This window comes from Zootoca vivipara, chromosome 2 (assembly GCF_965207765.1).
Source record: "Zootoca vivipara chromosome 2, rZooViv2.hap1.1, whole genome shotgun sequence".
NCBI lineage: Eukaryota > Metazoa > Chordata > Lepidosauria > Squamata > Lacertidae > Zootoca > Zootoca vivipara.
The window spans coordinates 93,684,825-93,712,132 of record NC_142584.1 but is presented as its reverse complement, the minus strand read 5'-3'; the positions used below and the strand labels follow the sequence as shown (position 1 = coordinate 93,712,132).

At 41.3% G+C, this 27,308-nt stretch overlaps 1 protein-coding gene across 30 annotated transcripts in view; it reads right to left on the bottom strand.

Annotated features, from left to right (window-relative positions):
- Positions 1–27,308, bottom strand: part of FOXP1 (forkhead box P1) — a 544,444-nt gene that overhangs the window by 427,821 nt on the left and 89,315 nt on the right. For 9 of the 30 annotated variants that reach the window (XM_088662392.1, XM_088662401.1, XM_088662409.1 and 6 more), the window contains one exon: positions 20,241–20,326. The exons of 18 other annotated variants lie outside the window; for them this stretch is intronic. The gene's annotated coding sequence lies outside the window, so the exon portion shown is untranslated. Of the gene's footprint in view, positions 1–20,240; positions 20,327–24,889; positions 24,930–27,308 lie in introns of all 30 variants that reach the window. 3 more of the 30 variants (XM_088662396.1, XM_088662395.1, XM_088662389.1) reach the window with 2 other exon arrangements.

The following is a 27,308-nucleotide window of genomic DNA, read 5'->3' as shown; positions in this document are numbered from 1 at the left end:
GTTTGCCCCAAAGGAGGGTCCTGTGGCCAGACGCTGGATTGGGACTCGGGAGATTAAAGTTCTATTCCTAGCCACAGACAGAGTATATCACACCCACATGTCTCGGTTCTCCCAAGTTTATGACGGGCACAAGCATTTCCAACCTCACAGATGTTGTGAATTGCTCAAATATTGCAGTGCCACTGAAATGCCGACAAATAAAAATGAATGCATTATTTTATTTCCCACATAATTTATGTTTGACATATTTGCTCAGCAGGAGCTCTGGCAATATCTGTAAAAGATTTAGGTTTGGAGGAAACGCTGCCATGTAAACCATGCCTTTCCAATACACAATCAGGAAACCTTTCCATTTGCTTAGCAAATAATGTTTAAAGTGGTTTTCTAACATGGAGGAATTGAATTAATTGATATAAACTTGAGAATCATAAACCCATATAGGGAAGACTATGTAGCAGGTCTCGATATTAATAAAGAGGGCGTTATTAAAGGGGGTTTGAGGAGACTCCGCTTTCAGACAGGCTCTTAAAATCAGCATCCTGTTGTCCAAGCCAACACAAAGAGGGCCTATTATGTATTCAGTGGTCTCTGTTTGCCTGAGCTTGAGTCTGGACTAAGGATTCTGAGCTCCTGTGTTCCGATTCGATACATGATGTCCAATCACAGAACATTTCAGGATTCGGGCCTCTGTCATTGGTCCTTAAACTCTTGAGTCATGATTTGCAGCTTGGAAGTTTAGACAGCTAATCATGTTGGGAGTGGGAGTGGCCCAGGCTTTCAAAAATGTATATACAGTCATACCTCGTTTTGCGGCCAGGATCCATTCCGTAGTCCCAGCCAAAAAGGGCACAGGGCAAAGCAGTTCTGCGAATGCATGAGCGGCAAACCCAGAAGTAACCCGTTCCAGTACTTCCGGGTTTGCCGTGGACGTTCGCCGGAATGGACGCTAGACAAGGCGGATGTTCACGGAGGTATTACTGTAAGCAGTTGCTTTGCCCCTGTTTCCCAGTTATGTAGTTCAATAATGTGGGTTCTCCTTCATGGAGAGCACGTGTTGCGGTGGGGCCTAGAAAACTACCCCTGAGTTGCTGGGGTGGGGGCTTTGAGTGGCCACTGTTCTGATTGGACCCAGGCTGTTGTTGGGGGGAAAAGCTTGTTGCAATTTCAGAGGGACAGCCCAGGGGTATAAAAGGCAGGCACGTGGTTTATTCCTCCTCTTTGGCTGCGTACTTTGGATCACCCGCCCTCCCTCCCTATGTTTAGGCCTCTGTGTTGACCTTGCTGTGCCTGTCATGGGGTCGTCTGCTTGGCAGGGGCCCGGTAGGAATTTTTCCATTTGGCTGATTGGCTGGTGCCATCTGGTTTTTGCCTACTGCATAGCAAATAGTCACAACTTGTAAGGCTGGCGGTTAGGCAGTGGTTATTTTGTTGTATGAGGGGTTATGCTGACTGTGTTGGCCCCTCAAGTTAATGCCTGTGTGTAGGGGAAATTCCGTTCAGGAATACAGGGGCTTGATATGCAATGTCCGTAACCCCCGGTCGGGGGCCAGGGCCACGTGAGAGCCCCTGGGAGCCTGAAGGGAGAGGGGAGGGCTAGCACACCCGGCTCCCTGTCTCTCCCTGTAGGGTTTCCCCTTGCTGGCTTAAGGCTAGTTCTGTCCTTAGGGGACAGTTGGTGAACCAATGCCTACACAACCACTCACATATTTTGTATTTTAATAAAGTTGTGGCCAAATTCATGCCAAAAAACCCTAAAACAAAAATTATGTCTGTGGTGTGAATTATTTGAGGGGTGGTTTGGGGACCTCAACACGCAAAGGTTCTTGCTGCTATTGCTGTGTCTTGCCTCATGGCAACCCACCTACACTTCAGGGCCAGTATGGAGCAGTAAGGTGTCTATTGTCTTGGACTGGGAAAATCATGGTTCTACTCTTCATAATATTCACAGGGTGATCTTTCAGCCTGACGTACCTCACAGGGGTCTTGTGAGGGCGAAAATGGACTATACCAGCGTTTCTCAACCGCTGTTCCGTGGCACACTAGTGTGCCGCGAGACGCTGGGTGGTGTGCCGCGACGTGCGGCAACGAGAAGGGCGATTTGCATTGTCACGTGCCTGGCGGCCGCCAATAAACAACACTGACCCGCCAGAAAGGAAGCCGGCCGGGTCACGACGCGGGGCGAGTGCAGCTCTCAACAGCCACCACCACGGGAGGGTGGTTTTAGACAAACTTAAAGAAGCTGGCTGGATGAGCTCAACCTGAAACTTGCTGAGCAAAGGATTGTGCTGGCAGAGAAATCAGCGGCTTGTGAAGCCTTATTACAGGAGATTGCAACCAACACAGCAATTGGCAAGTGTTTCTTACAGTCATAATTATATAGTCAATATAGGGCGGCACAGAGTTAATTTTTTAAACTTTTTTAATGGTGGTGTGCCTCGTGATTTTTTTCATGGAACAAGTGTGCCTTGGCCCAAAAAAGGTTGAGAAACACTGGACTATACCCACTGAGTACTGCTCTGTTTCCCTTGGTTGCTGAGCAGATTCTAAAAGTGATTAATAAAAACAACAGGAAAAGTTAGTTGCTAAAGTTACTTAGTCGAGAGTAAAATAAGATTTTAAATTCCAGTTAAAAGCAAAGTTATCCTCATTTAGAGAACTTCATCTTAGTCTGCAAAAACATACCTGACCTGCTAAATTTATTTATTTATTAAACACTTTTATTGCCTACCCTTCACTAGATGGGTTACATAATAATAAAACAGTAAAATATAATACCTAGATAGTAAACAATTAAACCAACAATCAACAAATAAAATCATTTGCAGGATATAAGCAACCATTATACATTTCCAAATATCTGCATGTTTTCTAAAAATCCCCCTTTTGAAGGTTAGACATATATCAGACAGGAGTGGGTTTCGAAGTTTAGAAGTCATTACCAAGAAGGCTGTCACAGGCCTCCAAGGATGGTGGAGTCACCAATCTTAATTCCCAAACTGGTTTAAAAAGCAGGAGGCGATCTTTCCGATATCTGGAACCCAAAGTTGTTTACAGCTTTATATGTCAAATACAAACCACTGAATTAGGTCTCGAAGTGAATAGGCAACCAGAGCAATTATTGCAGAACTGGTGCAATATATGACCTACTAGATAGGCAAATGAGCTATCCAGTTGCTCTGTTTTGTAATAATTGCAGCTTCTGAGAAGTCTTCAAGGGAAGCTCCCACATAGAGCAATTTGCAGTATGTAGTCCAATCTGAAGGTTATCAAAGCATAGATCACTTTAGCCAGGTCATTTTATTCCAGGAAGGGGCACGGCTGGACTCTTATGGGACTCTTAAATGAGCAAAGAGCACATAGGGCATACCCCAAGCTCCATTCCTGGGTCTGCCTTGGAGCCATTTTTTTTTAAATCAAAACTTGGCAAGCATCTGTCACTCCTGAGAGATGACAAGTGATAAACTGACTAGATATCAGCACCACTCAGCACAGACAGGCTGGGCCTACCTATAAAGAAAAGGTTAAAACCAGGAGCAACAACACTGTGAAGTTGTGAAGGACCAGGCTATCTACCCAGTGCTGTTGCAAGCATCAATTGAAAAATAAAGTTGTGTGAAATCATTCCCACACACATATGCACACATACATACTGACAGTTATTATATTTGGCATTCGAAACTGCTCAACAGCAGGTCCTTTTTAAGGCACTAACAGGCCAGGGGGGGGGTAAATTGGAGGCCCACATCTCTTCTCAAAGCACCCTGTGTCAAAGCCATTTTATCCTCGTTGGAATATGCCATTTGTTAGTGTTGATATGTGCCCATGTGTCTGAGGACCAGGAAGAAACTGTCACCAACATTGGGGGTGGGGTGGGGAGCTCTCTACAATATCCAAACTTTTAACTTATCAGCAATATCCATTTCGTTTATTTTTACAAAAAACACACAATATATTTTAAATTTTAACGTTCTATAAAAAATAAATATTAATTTTATCAAAATGCTAAATGCCACAACACACCATATGGGCAGGCATGAAGGTGAGTCCCTTTGGGGGGGGGATTATCAGGTTCCTGGGAAAGTGAATGTGAGCAGGTATTTCTTGAAATATATTTGCAGGGGCTGTTCTCAAGGCTGCTACATTTTCCTTTCATCTTTTTCTTCCCTTTTGTCTATCTTTCAGCTCTAAAGGACTGTCATGTGCTAACTCAACACTGGTAGGGGGAAGCAAACTATTGTACTGCCTGTTTCCTCATAGCGGATCCCACGTATTGCTGGCTATGAAACCAACGCTGTAAGCCAGTCTTTTTTAAAAAGAGTGATCAACGCGTTCCTTTCTGTCCACATCCCACCACCCACCACCCCCCTCCTGCCTTTACTGTGGGGTTATAATCTCTTCTAGGCTGGGCACAACTGCTCCAGATAGAAGAAGAAGAAAAATCTCCTGTCACTAGCTGTATATTTACGTTAAACCCTCACTAAAGGACTTTATTATAATATTATCTCATTGATACGAGATTATGTCTGAACCACAACCAACCCATACAACGCATTAGCAGGCCGAGGAAAGAAAGATCCCTCAAGAAAAGCAGCATAGAATGGATTATTTTAGTCGGGACACTTAAAGAGCGTTCTAGGAGTCACTGTAAAAAGAAATATCACTTATGCCCCTGAGACAGATTTGGTGCGTAGATGCGCTAAATATAAACACACATTTGTAAACACAACTTCTGGTCACATTCCAATAACTACTCAATTCTTATTAATCTTAAGCCTTTCAATATACAATCACTTTCCAAGAGTCCTTGATTGCACAAGATTTCACGCAATACCTCTGGAATTCTTTTGATGAATCTCTGAAGTGTTAAAAGAAAAAGAAAGGGGGTGGGGGGTGGGGAAAAACCCTTCATCTTTTAACTCTCTTCTGTAAAAGACTGCACGGCTATATAACTATATAGATAGAGATATATGGAATACAGCATTTGCCTTCTCATGTTTCTGCGAATAATATGATAGGTTAGCTACATTATCGTTATTCAAATGAAATTTTGAATACTTTTTTTATAACGCCGTTTTCTCTTTCCCTACAGCCTGACGAAAACCCCACCCCATAATAACACAGCCTTAAAGCAATCTGTTACGACGGACCATTTTACTTATTCTACAATTTCTTACCCAAATTACACAGGTATAATTATTTTGACACTGTAATGAAAAGAAAATGGGATTTGGGCACTGTGGGTTTATCTAATAACACTATTTCTTGCCAGACTTCACAGCTCTGACAGTCACAAAGAGCCCTGTCCATCCCAATAGGAAATATTTGATTTTACTGTAGGAACATTATTTATTTTCACCAAGTTGCTATTATCAGAAAGGATATGATAGCTGAATAATAAAAATGAAATCAAGAAATTCTGGTGTTTCAAGGCTTTATTTTTCCCCCTGCTCTCACTTTTGACATTTTCTTCCCCTGGAGAGACAAGATAAAGTGCTGTCATAAATGGGTGACTTTTCTTGTCAAATGACAGATTTGATTCTCCATGGCAACCACAAATCAAGGTGCTAGTCTGAATTAAAGCTTCTCTTAAAAGGCGTCTTTATGTTTATAAAATGAATTTAAATTAAATGGGTATTAGGTACAGGGCTTTTTTTTTTTTAACCTCAATTTATTTATTGACTAAGGAGCTCTCTGCCGTATGCAGCATATTTGCATTTTAAGGAAAGGCAACATATTGTCCTGGCAGATGCACAAACAAAGCAAGTTACAAGGTCATGCTACATATACTAGTTTACAGTACTATGAATGGTATACAGATGGACAGCAAGCAGTTAAGAGGCACTTAAATATTGGAAAAAGCACAAAAATTACCTACGGGGTAACAGATGAAGGAAGTCGCTTCTCATCCTGTAACACTGCTTTCTTCCAGAGAGTTAATAAAGTCGTGTAATTGTCATAAACAGAATGCCAAAAAAGCCGGAAAAAACCCATAATTAATCAGATGCCTCATTCTGTGCCCTTATGCAATCTTACTATAGATCACGAAACTTCAATTGCAGATGGGTTTTATTCTGATTTCTAAAGTAATCCCAATTATTTTGTTTTAGAAGAATTCAAAATCAGGTTCCAGCATTAAACAACAACAACAACAGCAACAGCTCCCCTTTCATTACAACATTTAACCGACACACACACACACACACACACACACACACACACACACACACATTTAAAAATAAAAATTAGAAGACAATTGGTTGAATCATGCTTCAGTTAGGCATTATTGGTTTATTTTATTTTATTTTATTTCCTTAAAGGGTGAAATAACAGAAACAAACGATAGCTCTTGGTCTTAGTTACAATCTTGAAATAAGACTTATTGCCCGGAGTTATTCTTTAGAAAATGTTACCACATTTTATACCAATGTAACACACAACACAGAGGTGGTGGAGGAGGAAGAGTCAGAGATTGTAAAAGGCCAAATTCATATACTGAAGCCCTCTAGAAAGTAACACCAGGGGAACCCTTGCCTCGTACCTGCCAGGCATGTGCAGAATAAGACAGGGCAGCCCAGCAGACGTCTAACATAATCCAAAACAGATAAAAACTTTTTTCCCCTCCCCTGGATATATTGGTGGTTACTACAATCCAGCCTCCATATATACCACCCTTGTAAGCTCTGCCAAATTTGACTTTAAGCTTTCTGAAGTTAAAGGGAGTTTATCCTGTATTAACAGAAGATCTTCTCACATTTTTTTTGAAGTTATTACATATCCTTTTATCCAAAATTACAGTTTTAAGCAGCAGGAAAAGCTTTGCTCCAGCAGGATGAAGAAAAGGGGATATGATTCCTGCTAAGGCTGTATTAAATTCAAAACTGGCACGCTGGTTGGGAGAGAATGTCTTAAAGACCTACAGATGATGGAGCCAGCAAGAGGAGGTGAAAGGCCCAAGTACCTGTACTGTACTGCACTTTTTGATAAACTGTTCTACAGCAATCGTGAAGGATCACTTTGGCAATAACCACTTCTTGAGAGTTTTTTTTCCCCCTTCAGGTACTAGCGCTGTTGCTACCACCGCTGTGTTGTAACACTGGCATACGACAATGAAATCGCTTCCTCCCTGCAATGATTGTGGGTGAATAGATGTAGGAAATGTCATATCAAAATGAAAAATACACAGAGAAGGAAGCATACTGTGTGTGTAAGAAGAATCTGTTTGCCTATGTACCATGCTAAAGACTTGCCCAACAGGTAAAACAAGATATTGAGCATGAGATAAGCACTTACCTCTTCAGGGGGCCTGGGATAAGGGCCTAGCACATGGGTGGCCATTGTGGTTCCCGTGGGCCCACCGACACTTCCTATGGTGTCCACGGAAGTTCTCAGTAAATATCCCCTCAAATAGCCACAGTGCACAAGGGACTGCTTGCTCTTCCTGTTCAATTCCTGTTTTCAATGGCTTAAACCAGGCATGTCCAAAGTGCGTTTCGGGGGCCTAATCCAGCCTGCCAGTCAGTTTAATCTGGTGAAATTCTAAAAAAAAAAAACCTCAACAATTTCAATCCCCCCAAAAGCTCAACAACTTTGGGGCAAAATCAACCCTAAAAAGGGTCAACAACTTTTTGGGTTGGCCCTTTGATCAGCCCTCATGGCCCTTCACTTCATCAAATCTGGCCCTCTTTGAAAACAGTTTGGACACCACTGGAGCCTTAAACTCTACCACACTGAGCATGCCCAGATTTCACTGGATCTCAGGATTGGACAACCACCTTCCCTTCCCTTCCGAACAGAGAAAAGGGGGTGCAAACGGTGTCTCTCTGTGAGTATGGCAGTGGTTGACGTACAGTACATGCGTTTTCCACATCAGTTTGTCAACCTGCTTCTTTCTCAGCACCCTCAGCAGGAGAAGCAGTGGTTTCACCCCAGCACCCAATGCAGCTTGTTTCTCCGCGTGCCAGGGGCTGGTGGCAGAGGGTGCCACGCACAGTCAAGCCCCACCTGCAATATGCCACTGGGTTGAAGGCGTCATTGTGCTCTGGCCCTCACACCGGTCCTGGGAGATGTATCAATAAATCACCCAGGCCTAATGAAGAATGGCCAAAAAAACATTTTGGAAGAGGGTATGAAGAGATCAAAGAGGGATTTGGGAACTGGAAAAGGCAGGTCACGAGTAAAGCTCATAAATGAAAATCGCTCTGGAATGGGTCGTTGCCAGGAACTTCTATCCGAAAATTATGATACGGGGAAAGCTGTAATTGCCCTGCAGTGCAATGCAAAATGTAAGCTACATCAGAACATCCTTCTAAGTATTGTCTAAGACAGAAGTCTTATTACAGTGGTATGGCTTTTAATCTTTCTAACTTGTTACAGCATTCAAGTAAGGGCCATTAGTCAATAATACAACACGGTATAGCCTACTTTGCTAACTCCAATGGTGTTTGACAAAGCAAGCATCTAGTTTTACTACTGTAAAATAACTCAGGACTGATGAGCTGGTAGGGATTCCTTATTCTTGCTCCTTGTGAGAACAAACTCTCTTTTCCAACAATTACATTCTATTACAGCTCCCTAAAAGATACTTAGCAGGCCTCTGTCTTTTTAATGCGGCAACGGCATCACCATCTTGGGTTGATAATTGTTGACTGAAATACTGCATTTTAAGAGCTTTGAGGGGTATAGAAAGTAATCTGAAAACCACTATGTAAACCTTTGTTACATAAAATCAGGAGACACTTTGCTAATGTAGCACGGTAAATGTAAAATGTTCATTAAAATAAGCCAAGCTCATAAAAGAAATGTGAATTTTATTAGCAAGGCAGCAGAATCTTTTAGGGGTTTATTGTGCAAAAGAAAGAAACAGACAAAGAAGAAAAGGGGAGTTCTACCTATTTTTACTCACATTGTAATCCGATTACAGTGTTTAGATGTATCTATCACAGCAACTATATATTTTGACTCAAGAAATGCTTGTGGAAATATTTAAAAAATGGCTAACTTCAAACAACACCTTCCTGAAAATCCCCTGTACTTAGAGAAGCACACTTATTCCCATGGTCCAGGGTTGACATGTCCCCAACCTGACACCTTTTTGTAAAAACACTACATATCACAAAGGTAAAAAAATAAGAACTTCAACCCAGGTTATGAGACTTTTAAAAGCCACATATAAATCAGCAAACAGGGTTCACAATGGCTGCTGAGAAAGTACATAGAATATATCTGTATGTGAGATGTCTTCCATTCGAGAACAGAACGAGAAATAGCACGGAAGCAAGCAAGTTAGTTTACACACTGACTGCATTCAGAGGTAACAATAAGCCATTAACTTTTGTTAAGCAAACTGGCCTGTGTAGGGGCTGAACGCTGAGTTCTCTCACTTCATGCCTCCCTTCCTCCAGCAGAAGGCTAGTTCTTGGGTTCCCAGTCACTGCTTACTTTGAATACACAAGCCATGAGTGCTAGTTCAGGCATAACATTAAGCCAGAGATGCTCTGTGATTTGTTTCCCCACTGGAAGAGCAGGAGTCCTGGGGCTACATGCACCAGCTAGCACACACCTTGTGCACTGGCTAATTTTCCTAATCATAGTTAATGGCTTACCACTATGTCCTCTGTTGAGGCATTTTCTGTCCTATAACCACAGGATTCATTGGACTTGGCTGGCTAGTTCTAAGTTTACAGTAGAGGATATGAGTAAGAAGTGGGTCTCCTTGGAGGCTAGAAAAAATTATCAACATTCTGAACAAAGTATGTGCGCATGTTAATTTTAAACAATAAAAGAGACAGTGCAAGACAGGAGTGCCTGGCGTGCTCTGGTCCATGGGGTCACGAAGAGTCGGACACGACTAAACGACTAAACAACAACAAATTCCTGAGGAAAAGTGCATACTTCTGAGTAGGAGTTACATATTTGAAATCTAAGGAAGATATCCCCCTGGTTCATAGAAACCCACCCCTACACCTACGCTGCAGTATTAACCCAGTGGATAAACCAGTGGATAATTTTGAATGTGCACACTGTAAAATAAAATATGCTCCCTATTTATGCCCTGCTTCCTCTGTTGTTTCCCATGCCACAATTAACACTGCAAGTCTCTCAGGGCAGAGAGCTGTAGCTGGCTGACAGGGACAATCAGCTACTTGTTATCAGCATGTAATAGGCAATCAATACCTAGGCAATCAATGTAATAAGCAATCAATGTAAAGGTAAAATGGTAAAGGACCCCTGGACAGTGAAAGGCGACTATGGGGTGCGGCGCTCATCTTGCTTTCAGGCCGAGGAAACTCGTGTTTTATTGCAGACACCATGACTAAACAGCTTTACAACGGAACACCGTGATGGAAGCTAGAGCACATGGAAACGCCATTTACCCTTCCACCGCAGTGGTACCTATTTATTTACTTGCACTGGTATGCTTTTGAACGGCTAGGTTGGCAAAAGCTAGGACAGAGCAACGGGAGCTCACCCCGTCATTCATATTTGAACCACCAACCTTCGAACTGGCAAGCCCAAGGGCTTAGTGGTTTAGACCACAGCGCCTGGTCAGCCGTTAGTTCCAGACATTCAGCAGCACCACATCTTAGATCCAGATCTGGGATTCAGAGTACAGTATGTGGAGTCTGTGTAAGAAACATTGGCTGTATGAAAATTCAAACCACAGAACATCTTGGCAAGGCTGCATTCTCCCTATTGGCATCACAGATGTCATGCCACTGACATCTGTTTTCTTCGTTTAAGCTGTATTGTTAAGACATAGGGTTTGTTAAGACGTGTAATTTAGAGATCAAAAGCTATGGGGATGCAAAATTTCTGCAACAGTTTAATGCTGCTAGATAAATGCAATCCCAATAAGGTGCTGCAGCCACCCGGAGTGTAGATGATTTGTACTTCATTTTCCAGCCCTTAGTGTAGCTCTTCAAGCCTGCCTAGACATTCAACCCACAGTGGCAGGCATCTTCTACAGAGTTTCTCACATAGTTGGCATACAAAATAATTGGAGAGAGACCAGAGGCAATTCCTAAGAGGGGGGAAAAAAAGCTAGATTCCTTGAACAAATTTCACTTCCAAGCATGACAATCTGGCTGTGAGCTGGTAGAAAATACTACTGTATGTGCTCTTAAAATAGAATAGCTGCGTGTCTATAGGACACAGAAACAAGCTATGGGATGGTGTCTAAAAATGGTATGGTGGGGGTCAGACACCAGGTCTGCCCTTCCCAGATCCACTTAGGATCGGATCCAAACCTCCCTGGAGTTTGGGCCAATCCTAAATGGGTTTGTTTTGACACATACTTACATAGTGCCCTTCTCCATCTCCCGTTCCTTTTCCAATAATTCCTTGGCAACGGGGCGACATGGAAAGTGCCAGAGCTCTGTTGCAGTAATAAGCCTTAGATGCTTCTACGGTTATGCTCTGCAGCATCCAGGGTTTTTGGAGTTCATAGGTGCTGCTGCAAACATGCAAAGTAGTATCCAGCGACAACAGGAACCTCAGGGCACTGCTGTGTATGTTTGCCACAGCATCCAGAAATGCTGTGGATCGCAAAAACTACACACACACCCTAAGATGCTTACCATCTTTAGAAGTTTGTGACAGACCCTATGGCCCAATTAAGACCTTATTACACTGTCCGTTCTGAGCTCTCGCCTCTGCCACCACATGCAAAAATGTGATGAAAACAACAGTGGGGCTCATGTCAGGATGCCGCAGTATTATTTATCACCCAGTTGTCTGCCAGGAATTGTTACGAAGGTGCCTGGCAATGGTTATAACTTATCACAAAAGATACAACGGAAGATATTACGGGTACATGAGGGTGTAATTACTGCGTAGCAGGACCACACCACTAGCCATACCCCTGAGCTTACGTAGCTTCCTTGCCCTGCCTCTGACATCCATACATTCAGCATGGACATCTGCAGAGAGAGACCTATACTTCAACCTCTACGCATGTAGCTTTCCCAAGAGCCAAAACGGTTGACTGCAGTGTGTTTCAGCTTCCATGTAAGTTTACACACGTAGACTTCTCTTTTGCAAAAATCCATACTCAATGTGTGGGCATCAGTAAGGTTTCTCAGGCTCAGAGGCGAGGCCAGGAGTGTGGGTCCACTTCCCAAGTTATCCTAGGAATGGAACTTGTATGGCATTTCTTTCCGGCCCTGATATCTGATGACAATGTCGAGGCTTCTGGCTCTTCACTCTGGAGGGTGGGGCTCACAAAACTGCAGGTAGATCCAGGGGCGGGCAAGACAGTGAAGATGCTAACCCAAGGAAGCTGTCCTTCTGCTGAGACTTTTCTGTCCCCTGACAGTATGTAATAACACCAGTGCCAACTAAGAGCCCATATCATTTTGCCAAATATCTAGAAGTCATTCAGTAAAATAATCCGCTCCCCCAAATTATTCCCGGTGTTGATTGGAAGGAGACAGGGGATCCGCTCATCACTTCTTCTAAATCTCACAAAACCATCTATTATTTGGACCCAAAACTGCACAGGCCAGTAGGATTTAGATCTCACTTTTCAGCAGGTATTTCAGATGCATCCCTCTCATCATTGTCTAACTGTTACAAGCAAAGAGTGAATTGCTAACCTGGGTATCTCTTCTCAGCAGCTATCAGAGATGTGTCCTAAAGCAAGAACTGTGTGTCAGCAATTTTCACCTCTCATTTTTAACAGGTATGCATGGGCTCCTAACATCTACGTTACCCATGAAAAATTAAAGGCCAAACTGACCTTGAATAACATGAATTCGACAGATATTATGTTGGGAAATGTTTTTGAATCTGCATTGATCAAATACTCTTGAGCAATGCTTCAAGTACTGTGAAGGGTTCACACTTCCATCTGTTAATTCTTAACTGCCATGTTTGTTTTGCTGAAGCTATGTCAAACAAGAAAAAGAAATGGATATGTGTTTAATTTCTCAGAATATGGTTGAACTCAATTAAACATTTTATAGGGGTCTTTTTTTAGAGGACAGTGGAAGATTATTAAATACTTCTGGCCACAGATTCTCTAAATTAAAACTGATTATACTCAAGAGTTGCAAAGGCCTGTTTCAGACATCAACTGCAACCAACCACAAAAAGCATTATTTTGTTATTTAGAGTACCTCACAGGTTTGTGCATTCTTCCTCCCCCCTCAGTCCATGCATTTACCACATATTTTTTGTGATTATCAGTGAACTATGATTTACTGTGATGCCAGAATTATCATAAAATAGTTTAGCTGGTTTCAATCTCTAGTTTGAGAGTAAACTGCAGTTACACTCGGTGAAGGCATGTCACAAAAACCTTATCAGTAACCACCAAAGAGAGGTGGACATTTGCATGGGACAGAAGACAAGGAATGCAGATGGTTGTACAAATTCTTAAGGCTTGATCTGATGACTTGGTGATGTGACATATGAATCTACACACTGGCTAAAAAGGCTGTTTTGGCCCCATTTATTGCATAACAAATTCAAAACGTATAAGAATGCATTTTCAAATGAAATAACTGTTTTCTAAATGCTATCAATACTGTTGAATTTATTGCTGCCCCTTGGTGTTTGTTAGTGTCAATGGTTAGATTTCAATGTTGATGGATTATTTTGTGTTCTATTTTTTTGGAAGCAAACATGTGAGAGCTTAGTTCTAAAAGGAAACTTAAAATATTTTAAATAAATAAATATTGACAAGAAATCACATGAAATGTGTCGAGTTGGCAACAGCAGATCTGGATTTGCTTGATTGCTTAACTATAAAGTTAGCAATATATTTTGGAGGACCTCTAGCATGGACCATATGGCATTATGCCACACATTAATAAAAATATGCTAGAGCAGGTGGGCTGGTTTAAATTTTATCTCACGGGTTAAATGCAGCTTGCTAAGCTACCAAGAAGCATTTGTTCTAAGTATATTACAAAGCAATTAACATAAGTTCAAAGATGTGGATTTCAGAAATCCGATATCCTGCTTATTTTTAAACTCCATGCAGAATTTTTTACTTTAAGCTTAACAAAATGCCAGGAGCCTGAAATCAATAAATGTTCACCCAAAGTTTAAAATAGTTTCAAGCATTGCACCTGTTTTCAGGGGGCCTCTCCGATTTGTGTAGCCTTACAATTCCCCTTCCTGACTTTTTAAGATGGACTAATAATCCTGCTATTGGGTAGTGGCCTCACCAACAGATGAAGACTGTAGATGTGAGTGCAGATGCAAATCTTATTAATTTAAGAACAGAGCTAAGATGAAATATTATAAATGGCTTTCCTAATCTTTACAGATTTTATCTATGATTGTTAACATTATTGGTAAACGTTATGTTCCATCAAGTCCAAAATTAGGAAGGATGCAAGAGATAGCTAAGCAGGCAGACAGAACTCTCCTGACATGTCCAGCACTGAATAGGAAGTAATTCAAAGTGTGGCTGCGCTTGTACATGATGTTCAACCTAAACCATGGTTTAGCATGAAGTGCACAAGCAGGAACATGCCTGAATTACGCTTTGGCTTCCTTTTCTTTCCATGGCGAGGTCTTTACCAGATTGTAGAGTTTCCACTAATGTTCATTTGTCATGACATACGAACAAGAAATTGTAGTTTAAAATACACTCTGGTTAGATTCTTAGCAAGCTAACTTCAAAATATGGTTTATTAACCTCACTTGTTTAACTACAGTCGTACCTCGTTTTGCAGCTGGGATCCGTCCCGGAGCCCTGGCCACTAGCTGAAAAGGATGCAGGGCAAAGTGCCACGTCTGCACATACGCACGGAGCGGTTTACACTTCTGCGCACAGCACAATTTAGCGCTTCTGCGCATGCACGAGCGGCAAACCTGGAAGCAACCCGTTCCAGTACTTCCGGGTTTGCTGCGGATGTTCGCCAGAATGGACTCTAGACAAGGAGGACATTCATGGAGGTATTACTGTAATAAGAATTTGTTTTAAACCTTAACATCTGGTTCAAACTAAACAGCAACTCATGCTTTTGTGAAAAGTGAAACTAAATCCTAATAAAGCTTTCTCGTTCATGTGGTCAGGGGGAGGTGAAGCACATGAACCTGAGGCTTCTCTTGGGCTACCTATTCATGCATGTAATAATAATAATTTATTATTTATAGCCCGCCCATCTGGCTGGGTTTCCCCAGCCACTCTGGGCAGCTTCCAACAGAAAAATAAAATACAGTAATCTATTAAACATTAAAAGCCTCCCTAAACAGGGGAGATGTATTCAGATGTCTTCTAAAAATCTGGTAGCTGTTTTTCTCTTTGACACCTGATGGGAGGGCGTTCCATAGGGCGGGTGCCACTACCAAGAAGGCCCTCTGCCTGGTTCCCTGCAACTTGGCTTCTTGCAACGAGGGAACTGCCAGAAGGCCCTCGGTGCTGGACCTCAGTGTCCAGGCAGAACGATGGGGGTGGAGACGCTCCTTCAGGTATACTGCACCGAGGCCATTTAGGGCTTTAAAGGTCAGCACCATGGTTTAGCCTTACATGAGAACCATAGCACTAGGGATACTAAAACTAATGACACCTTCCCAACCGATTAGGACTATTCAACAACAATTGGCACTGGAAGCTGCACTACTTTGACCTGATGAGAGAAACTGCTAGTTTGACAGTGTCCCTATATCAACATTTTCCACAAAGGAAAGGAAACTTTTGCCTCTTGGTATAAACCATCATGTGTTTGGCTCCAATCAAAATTCTTATATTGTCCTCATGTGACACAGAAGTGCAACCAGGAGACATGAGTGGATTTAAATTTTTTATTATTTTTGATGCCATACAAAAAATGCCATGTTACTAATCTGACATTTCTGTTGAGTGAAAATTTAATGAATAAATATATTTTTATAGCTTGGAAAAGGTCTCTTAATGTCCTGGGTGTTAGTTGGAAAGGCGTGTGTTAAAGATTGTGATGCATTCATTAGAACAAACTCGATAGCCCTATAAATATAAACAGGGGACATACATTTACAACCCTGGGCTTCTTATTAGTAATTTCAAAATGAGAAGATAAGGGATGTTTATGAATACAAGTAATTTATGGTGTTCTGACTGCTAACTATTTATTTATACGAGGAATTACACCCCACACCTTTCTAATATATGTGTGTTATTTAAGGTGGCTTACAATAGTTAAAATCACAATATTAAAGTAACATCTTATGAATTCAGGTGAGATCCATTGATCTGAATAATAATTCTATGTACACCTAGTGTGCTGTTAGAGAGGCATTAAAGATATTCTTACCCTCTAAAAAAAACTGTCCCGTTACCAATCAGAAAGAGCAATTCTGCTGGGTGGTAGAGTCTGATTAGATTGAGAGTTCTTGTGGCAAAATCAGCTATCGGCCAAACAGGTGGGAAGCTGGCTAGCAATATCTCCTTGGTCGTTATTTGCGTGCATTGATCCAACTGTGGTGGGGGATCTGTGGCCCTCCAGATGTTGTGTAGCAACTCCTGTCATTCCCTGGCTGTTGGCCATGCTGGCCTGCATTCAGGGCTGTCTTAAGCACATGCAGTGCCAGGGTGCAAAGATATGCCCAGCGGGGGGCCCCCCCAGGTTGCCCAGTCCCAGGCGTGTAGGCGGATGGAGCCGGCCGGCCGCCTCAGCGTCTTGCTGGCTTGGTTGCTCCCAAACTCATGGCACAGGGCCGCCCACAGCAGAAAAGCCCGGCAGGGTGCTCCAACCGATGGCCGGGCTCTTCCTCGGACTCAACTCTCAGGCCCTGGACTCTCGGCCTGGCGCCCCTGAGAGCCCGGAGCCCTGGGTAAGACAGCCCTGGCTGCATTGATGAGAGCTGGAGTCCAACATCTGTGGAGTCATAGGTGCCCCAACACTGAATGGAAACATTAACAGTGCAATCCATCCTATGCATGTGTACTCCAAAGTCCTACTGAATTCAGTGGGGCTTAGTTTTCACATCAACTAAACATAATGTCCTAACCAGCTCAGAGGCTACCTTCAAATCATTATTTGGCTGTTTTCCTCTATTCGACATCACTTAGGCCTGGCTAAAAACCAGCAGCTGTGCAGAGGAGGGGAGAAGTGTGGCACCCTCCCGGAAGTGTTAGTGGAATCAGGATGCAATGAGAAGAGGAAGCAGTGAGGTTGGGGGTAGGGCCCTCCAGGCTGGGTGTTCCAGCCTGGCAGGTGAATGCACTACAGCTGCTAAAATCTTGCATCAAACTTAACTCAGCATTATGTTAGAACAATGAAGATGGTCATTATAACAGCCATCATCATTAACAAGATGTGCAGCTAGATACCATCAGCATATACTACTGCTGTTGTACCAGTCTCAAGATATGCCCAGCTAGCGCACTGCATACAATTATAGCAAGGGGAGTGAACAGCAGTTCTAGTTCTCACCAAACGGTTTCTGACAACTCAAAACCCTGTAAATATTTTCTTCTGTGACGATGCTCTGAATTTTTGAATGGTGTTCCTCTAGCCCTTTCACAAAACTACAATATGAAGGATTATGATTTTATTATTTGAGAGCCATGAAGGATGAAACAGATTTGCAACTGCTTTACCTGTGTAGTGAGAAGGCATCAACAGTTCCAAAGGCTTCAGGAATCTATGCTCAGAATGAAAACAGTTCATGGAAGCCCTGTCTATGTGGTCCCTCTACAAAACACATATAAGCAAATTATGCTTATATGTAGTGGGTGACAACCATCCTCTTTAAATGTTTAGATAGATAGATAGATGATAGATAGATAGATAGATAGATAGATAGATAGATAGATAGATAGATAGATAGATGATATAGATTTATATTTATATTTTCCCCTGATTAAATATTATATTATGCAGTTTCCAGCTCTGACCCACCTTGAGACACGGTGAGTTAAAAATCTAAACAAAAAACCCACACACATAATAATCATTAATAAAAACCAACTGCACAGCAATCAACTTATCTGTGATTGTTGATCATAGTAATCATCATTACATAATTCATAGTTTTTACACCATTTAACAAATAACTTTAGCTCCAGTGAGCAGGTTTATTCGAATGATAGGACATCGCTTAATCTTCATCTAACTTTTTTCTTCTAAAAATGCTTGTTAAAATGTGAAAGGGTTGTTTGCAGCACAATATAGCTATACCTTTCCTTTTTTGCACCATTTCTACTATATAATTCTCCAACCCTGCCCTGAGGTAGATGGACCAATGATCTGACTCTGTATAAGGCGGCTTCCTAATCTTTGTACAGATTTCTTTTGAATTAAGTAATCCCTTACTTCAATGGCCTTTTCTGGCAATGAAAAAGCGGCCCTTTTTTCATTTCCCATTTGCAACCAATTTTCATAAGGAAACTGGAGAGAAGCACTGGAGAAAATACCTACTTCACCCTTTTCTACAGCCCATAGCATCCTGCCCGAGATGCCTCTTAATTCAGTGGTCATCAGTTTGACAAACAGATGGTAAAGAATTAAGGAGAACACAGCAAAGGTCATCTGTTGATCTCAGGAATTTCCATTAAATCATAGAATTGTAGAGTTGGAAGGGGCCCCCAGGGGAACTTTGAGAAGTGTTCTCAAAAGAAACAAAAATCTATTTTGACCAGGACTGAGCTAAATAATTTGGTCCCAGTAATTTTTGTAGGTTTTGAGTGGCATGGATAGTAACAGATAGCAGGTGGGAGTGTTTGCATTCACCAGGCCTCCACAATTGCCTGTGTTGCTGCTGCCATACTGGGACGATAGGGTCCAGGCAGTGGCAAGGTCAGTGCAGTGCAAATTTACCAGCGGGATCGCTGCCACCCAACCCCACTATCTCCTACCACATGGCTAAGAGTATAACCTGATAGCTGGGAAGCCATCAGTTCAAATCTTGCCTCGTATATGAATTCATTATGCCAGCCTGCCTATGCACATCTACTCAGAAGTAAGCTCCGCTGAGTTGAAAAGGACTTACTCACAGGAAAATGCATACAGAATTGCAGCTTAAATAGTCTCCAATAAGCTATCATCTCTTGGCCTCCATCCTCTATATACAATATGGAAGTAACACCTGCTTTATAAAATCACTGAGGTAATATATGTGAAGCACTTTGAAAGCAGCATATAAATGCTAAGTACTGCTATTAAACATTCTGAAAGCGCTGCCTTGGGATCTGTGTGGGTGGGTAGGGGAGGAATGTCAGTAAGGTTAAATAAATAAATAAATAAAGGGATGGGAGCAAATACGTAAGGGTGGCAAGATTACGAAGGAAATTGGGTGAAGATGGAAGGATCAAAACAAAGATCACCTTTGTGGCCTGATAATTTTGAGATTACTATGTTGCTGTATAAAAATGTTACCAGTTTACTCAGGTTACTACAATAGCATTATAACAACACTGACAGCTCGTCGATATTAATAGGCTGGTTTAATGCATTATCAATGCTAATCCAATTTTACTCCTTTCCTGGACTCTACCAGACAACAGAATGGCTGGGAACTACTGAATAACATTGGCAGTACTTATATATTAATGTAAAAAAGGCAGCTATGTTGCTACCTGTCAGGGGATTGTTGCAGCTACTCTCGAGTAAAGACGCTCCAATCTGCCTTGTCTTTAAGAGCTTTATTGTGCATATTATTTACAGTGCAGAAACATCAGAAAACATGTCTGCCTAGTCTGATTCAGAACCCGGCAATGGCGCTTGTCTGCTTTTGCGCCAGCATAATAGCCTGGGAACCCCAAAACGCCGCCCCCTTGCCCTACGTCTGGGTGCATGACCCAACGCGGGTGCCAGAAGGGGCTGTGTGTCTTCTCCCGTCCTTTGGCTGGAGCGTTGCAGAGGCTCCGACACCTTGCTGCGCTGTCCTTCCTCCTCTGGCCAGCTGGGTCGGTGCCGAGGCTCTGACACGTCTTGGAGCCCCCTCTCCACTCCGCTCCATTCCTCATTCCCTCCTCCTGCCCCGCTGCTAGCGCTGTCACTGGGCAAAGTGCTGGTCAGGATGACTGGGAGAGGGTCCCTGTAGGGAGTACCCCCTGACACTACCCATTGCTACAATTCACTGTCCACCTATGACCTATCTGCCATAAAATTTATCCACCGCTTCTAAAAAAAAAAAAAAAGCTTGCCAGCAATTTGAAAATCATGTATGTGATCATATATGTATATACAGCCATGCACAAAAACACAATGGACTAACAATAAAACCCTATACATCAGGGGTGGGGAGCCTGGGCGTGCCAGGGATCAAATTTGGGCTGACATGTCATTTTTCCCAACCAAGCTCACCTGTCACTTGTGACATCAGCTGACGGGCAGGAGGATAGGCTTCAATTCTACCTTGGTCGCTTGCTTCTTTCTCACCTCCCTGTGAGCTGATGGAGAGGGGAGAAAGAAACATGCCTTTTGTAGGAACTGGCTGCAAGCAGGAAGGAATCAGCAAGCACAGGGCAGGCAATGTGGTGCTTCAGAACCCCACACAAGGTATTTTGACAATTGGATGAGGCAACCCACCTGTCAAGGTTTGCCTCACAGTGGGAGAAAAAGAAAAAGATCTGACCGCGCAGAGCCAAAGGGGTTTCCCAGTCCTGCTGTGTATGTTTACTTATAAGCTATCACGTAGTTTTGAATGACGCTAGCTCCCAGGTAAGTGTGCAATTCTATATCCACAAATGTAAGGGGAAGCCTAATTAAATGCATTACTTCTGAGTAGTCTTGCATAATATTGTGCTGTAACTTAGTTGCACCTAGTTCCCATTCCTTAGAAGTCACACTAAAATAAGAGAGATTGTGAAGCACTATTAAAATGAAAATATTCTATTTTAGCTTTTGTTTCTGGCCTTGTATATTTACTTCACATAACTGAATAATTTGATTAAATTTTAATTGGCTATTTTATTTTTAATTGTTCTTATTGTGTTCTCTGGGTTGCTTTGGAGGCCCATGTGGGGGTCAAAAAGCACCTGTAAATATTTATATAAACTAAATGAATAAATGAATTCCTATTGAACTCCAACAAATTATTACTAGTTACATTTTTGAAGGTGAAAAACAATAACTATTTTGTATTTTTTACTATGTGGCCCCACACATTTTAGATGTCTGAATACCAAAGTGCATTTTTCTTTTTAAAAACCCTGAGGTTTTCATATGAAGGAGAATAAATCTGTTTAATTCTGCAGTTGGTTGCAGAGTAAGCAATTCACTATGGATCATATCCAAAGCTGTATGCTTCAGAAAGAAAGGCAGTTGAGGAGATCTTGTGGAGAGGTCAATTGAAGAGGAACATATCAATTGCAAAGGATAAGGATAAAAAGCAAGTTAAGGATAAGCGTGAGATTAAGCGGTCCGGCTTGGTAACAGGAAATGCAGATTGAAAACGAACACAAGGGTAAGCAAAGTATTGTGGTGATACTTAGTCTCTTAATTTGGGAATGAAATATGGATCTTTAGCATGAAAGAAGGGCAGGATTCTGTCCACAATCTTTCCTGCTACAGAGTAATATCCCATTCAAATTAGCAAATTATTTTATTTAACAACGACTCCTGGATACTAGCATATTAGAGCAATCCTGTCATTCTTCCTTTCCACAGTTCTATATAGAATCTGCCTTTGCTCCACCTCCCACGTGAGTTGTGTACAAATTCTTTCCCTCAAAACTTTCACACCATACATATTTAGTAGTTTTCTTCTTCTGGGCATCAGAATCTCTTCTAGGCCTGTGGATCTTCCTTTCTCCTCCTCAAGTATCAATAGTACTAATTTCCAATCTATTTAAGATACTTGTGGTGATGGCTGGTAAGTTAGTTCTAAGCTGCAGTTTTCACTTCAGCATTTTCTGGTGTTTTCAGTGGCTGAGGGAAAGCTGGCCTGGAACATGTTTGATAATCAGTGGGGAGCATCTATTTCTTTAAAATGTTGCTAAGAAAGGAGACTTACCACAGCAGTTACAGTATGAGGTGGCAGAGGAAAGAATCAAGTCTCTTTTCTTCCTCTTAAAAAAAGAAGAAAAAGGCTGAAAGCCACCACTTCAAAAGGCAACAGAGATTATGAGAAGTGTTCTTTTCGGGGAACAGATCAATGGCTAAACTCACATTTTGTCTGTTTGCCACTACTGAAAGCACAGGCAAAGCATTTTTTAAAAGAGAGTTTGACACTCTTCTATGCCATCTCATATCTATTATGCTAAGCCCCCACCACACAAAAGCCTCCAAAAATGGTCCCTACTTTCACAGATGAAGGATTTGACGAATGTGGTGGACATTTTCAGCCCACTGTTCTTACAAGCTTATCTCTTCAATCATAGAATCATAGAGTTGGAAGAGACCACAAGGGCCATCCAGTCCAACCCCCTGCCAAGCAGGAAACACCATCAAAGCATTCTTGACATATGCCTGTCAAGCCTCTGCTTAAAGACCTCCAAAGAAGGAGACTCCACCATACTCCTTGGCAGCAAATTCCACTGTCGAACAGCTCTTACTGTCAGGAAGTTCTTCCTAATGTTTAGGTGGAATCTTCTTTCTTGTAGTTTGAATCCATTGCTCTGTGTCCGCTTCTCTGGAGCAGCAGAAAACAACCTTTCTCCCTCCTCTATATGGCATCCTTTTATATATTTGAACATGGCTATCATGTCACCCCTTAACCTTCTCTTCTCCAGGCTAAAAATACCCAGCTCCCTAAGCCGTTCCTCATAAGGCATCGTTTCCAGGCCTTTGACCATTTTGGTTGCCCTCCTCTGGACACATTCCAGCTTGTCAGTATCCTTGAACTATGGTGCCCAGAACTGGACACAGTATTCCAGGTGAGGTATGACCAGAGGAGCAGAATACAGTGGTACTATTACTTCCTTTGATCTAGATGCTATACTCCTATTTATGTTGCCCAGAATTGCATTGGCTTTTTAGCTGCTGCATCACACTGTTGACTCATGTCAAGTTTGTGGTCTACCAAGACTCCTAGATCCTTTTTCACATGTACTGCTCTCAAGCCAGGTGTCACCCATCCTGTATTTGTGCCTTTCATTGTTATTATTTTTTGCCCAAGTGTAGTACTTTACATTTCTCCCTGTTAAAATTCATCTTGTTTGCTTTGGCCCAGTTGTCTAATCTGTTAAGGTCATTTTGTTAAGCTTCAGGCTTTACAAGACGCATGGAGGACAGGAATCACAAGGACCTTAGCTGCTTGCCGCACTGTTTTATCATGTCAAAAGGAGACATGATAAAACCCTCATCATTAATGAAATGAATAGGTTCTGATTCATAGAAAACTTTCACATCTCACCAGTGAAGATGGGAGAGGCAGCTTTTATTAAAAAAAAAAACCCACTTGGACACCAAGAATAAGCACCTGCTTCCTGTCACAGTGCACATAGTAAGACCCACAGCTGCGCCTAAAAGCATCTCCTTCTACATTGCCTGTCTTTTCATGTATCCACAACCATTCTTTGCCCAGTATTCTTTGTTAGGAAAACAATAGACAGGTATAAGTTCAAGACATCTCCAATAACTTATTTCATATGTCTCAGAGCCATGGCTTTCAATTATTCTGACTGAAACTTCTCAAATCCCATTTAAGATATGGCAGCTATGCAGCAAGTGAGCTGCTCCTTTTGGAAATCTGAAGTTAAGCAAAGACTTTTCTCTGTAAGGTGTTTTTTCATGCAGGGCCTGGAAATGCAATTACATTTAATTTTTATAATAAAGTCATACAATCACTGGAGGTATGTGTTAGAAGGTACATTTTATTGTTTTTCATCATGTAATTGTGTGCTTCGTTGCTTTTGGGCTCCTTTTTTCTCGTCGTGGGAGGTGTTGTAACTTTGGACAAACCACATGTCTGGGGATGAGATTGGGATGTGACACTAAGCAGTACCTTGTGCTTCAAACCAAAAAAACGAAATAAACCCACCCTTCTTATTTCATATTAGCTGTATTTTAAAGTAATGATAAAAGAGAACATGTCATTTGTGGTAAATAAAAATATGTCCATTACAGACTAAAAGCAAATTCAAGAATATGGGAAGCATTTGGGATTTAGTTATTCACACAAAAAAAATGTGAGCCTGAATTCACCACTTCCTCACTTACACAGAAGTTGTAGTATAAAAATGCTTTGGAATCCATCTCTCTTTTTTATTAATTTTATTAATAAGTTTATTATTTTCCCATTTTACAATACATACAAATTAACAAAACCGAAAATAACTTCAAATCGCCTTACCCTCCCCTCCATCTGTGGTTCATTCCATTTTATATTTACTGCTGCATATCCAGATTAATTCCTTATTTATTTTATCTAAAATTTCCGTAAGTTATCTTTACTGCTCATTATCTTTACTGCTCGTTTTACATTAACTCTGCTAATGTTTTAAGTTGCTTACAATAAATTCTCAAATATTCAATAGTTTCCCCCAGTCTTTATTAAAAAATATTTCTTCCCGATTCCTTATTCTTCCTGTAAGTTTGGAATCCAAATCTCATCCATCCCTATGGCATGTCAAGCTCCCACAATATGTAGAATGAATGATATAATATAAGCCTCTGCCTACACAATTTTAGCTTTGGGAAGGAAATAGGGGCATAACAACTCTCAGCACCCTTAACAAATGACAGTATCCAGGATTCTTTTGGGGAAGTCAAGACTAGGGGAAGTACCTAAAGAAACCAGTGTGTCTGCATAAGAAGCTTACATATGATCTGCAATTTAAGAAGGACATGTATAAGAAATGGAGGAAAGGGGAAATCACAGAGGAGGAGTATACACAAGTAACCAACAGACAGGCAGAGAAGGTCAGGCAGGCCAAAGCTCAGAATGAGCTCAGGCTTGCAAGAGAAGTTAAAATTAATTTTAGAAGGTTTCTTCAGATATGTTCAAAGCAAGAGGAAGAGCAAGCAAGGAGAAATGCTATTGGGTGACAGAGAAAAGGTGGAACACCTACTTTGCCTTGGTCTTCACCCAAAAGGAAAGTGATGCCCAACCTGGTGATAATAGAATAAATTATGCAAGGAGGGAGCTGCAGCCCAAGATACGAAGAGGTGGTAAGAGAACACCTAGCTACTTTAAATGAATTCAAATATCCAGGCATGGGTTTCTTTAGTATAAATCTCTTATCTTCTTTGATAGTTTTACAAGATTGGTGCATCACAGGAATGCTGTGGACATAATGTATCTTGATTTCCGTAAAGCTTATGATGAAGTTTACCAAATTTTACCATAATAGAGATGGTGTCTGGATAAAAAATGGAAAGGAGTTCAAAACGTAGTTTAATATCAGCCAATATCATTGACAGCTACTGTATTTTCAAGGGCAGAAATGTAACTAGATCAGCACATTTCTCAGATGTTAAATCTTGAATTACATTTTTAGACTAATGACTACATCTCAAATTAAAAAAGAGCTTTCATGTTACTTGCTTATTTATTTAAACATTCTGTCCTGCCTATTGATGGAGGGCCAAACCACATATTATGCTTAATGTTTAGTATGCAACTACACACAGTGTGTTCTCTTGAATCAATTATAGAAAGCGATTCCTCCAATTGTGACTGGGCACACAGCATGTGGGAACTGGAGCATTTCCAGCCATGATCAGGACAACCATGTACACATCCAAACAGCTATGAGGTGGGGGCGGGCGAGTAGGAATTATCATTGGTGCCAAAGGGAGAAACAGAAGCACAGGAACCAAGCGGAGAGCTTGGTCCCTCTTCCACCAGCCTGCTTCCTCTCTTGCATGACCTCACCTGCATGGAATTTCTTGTTGTCCATTGCTAACAGATGAGTGAGAGCTTAAATACAGGACTGCTTCAAAAGCATATCCACATGTGTGACAGTAGCCAATGCTGATGTTATAACAGCACAAACTACCATGGCTTGGTTGTTTAATGAAGCAGATTTGTAAAAACGGGCCAAGTGTCCAGAATGACGTGGAATATGTGAACTTACTTTTTAAAAAATGTGAGGATAAGAACTTAATAAAATGTCTTCCAACCTCCTCCCCACTCACAGTAATCATATTCCCTTACTTAGCTTAATGGAAAAGGTTAATTGCTTTATCTGAGATTTTATCTGCTAAAATTTTCTATCAAAGCACCTTTCCACCAACAATATCTGCTTCATGCAGACACTGTAAGAGGACAGCTCACTAGCCCAACATCAAAGTTCCCATAAAGGTAGGAAATTGGTTCCTGTGCCTTTTAATGGTTGCATGACAGGGACACAAACAACAGTTGTGGCACTACTGCTCATTGATACCTTAGTATTTGATTCATTTCTCTGTAAAGGAGGTGTGCAGAGCTCTGTCAAGAAAGAAGTTCACAACCATGCACAACTTCGTTGCTAGTGGCCATCAAACCTGCTCTAAATCTTCAGCAGCGCTGAACATTATTACTGGGAAGAGTTATATGTCAAACTATTCAGTTTTCTCTTTTCACTTGCTTCTGTGAGACTAAGATGCAGTTCTAGCAAAGGGCCGGCCTTGTTTTTTAACAAGAGGCAGAACTCTGCTGGGACTGTACAACTGAAGAATATAGGAAGAGGATTGCATGATTAAATGTTCCCCCACATGTCTGAGTAAAGTTAGTATGACGTGGAAAGAATGCTAGCCTATGCTTCCCCAATGAATCAAGTTTTCGATGTACAAGGAGTTGAGTTTATACAATAATAATAATAATAATAATAATAATAATAATAATAATAATAATTTATTATTTGTACCGCGTCCATCTGGCTGGGTTTCCCCAGCCACTCTGGGCGGCTTCCAACAAAGATTAAAAATACATTAAAATGTCACACATTAAAAACTTCCCTGAACAGAAACAAAGAAGAAAGCTGATCCAGCTACATTCTATGTGGCAAACAGGAATAGCACCACTTCTAGATTTAAAAAAATTAAAAGATTGAGATTCCAAATGATCTCATTATACAAAGTATTCTTTTGAGTTAGACAAGTGATCTTCTATCAGCCTTCTAAAGTGGTGCAAGAAGGCTATTTTTTTCTGATATACAGATCAGCTCACAATCCTTTGATATGTTCATACAATATTTACAATAATTAAAATCACTTTCTGTACTATTGGCCTCAATAAAAAAATATGGGTCTAATAAACCCCAGCAAAAGTTAGAAACTTGCATTCAGTAATCAACTGAAACATTATAAAAGGAAAAGCCAAGGAAGTAAATGTGGGCTGCAATGATTTGTCTAACTGTACCTACTCCCTTAATAAATATATCTTAAAATAGCCTCCCAGTTATATATTTGCAGTGTAATGCAAAAACAACATTAGATTTAAACTATGAAACAGGTAATTTCACAGAACTACATCCGAACTGAAGGATGCTGTCCAAACTTTATTCT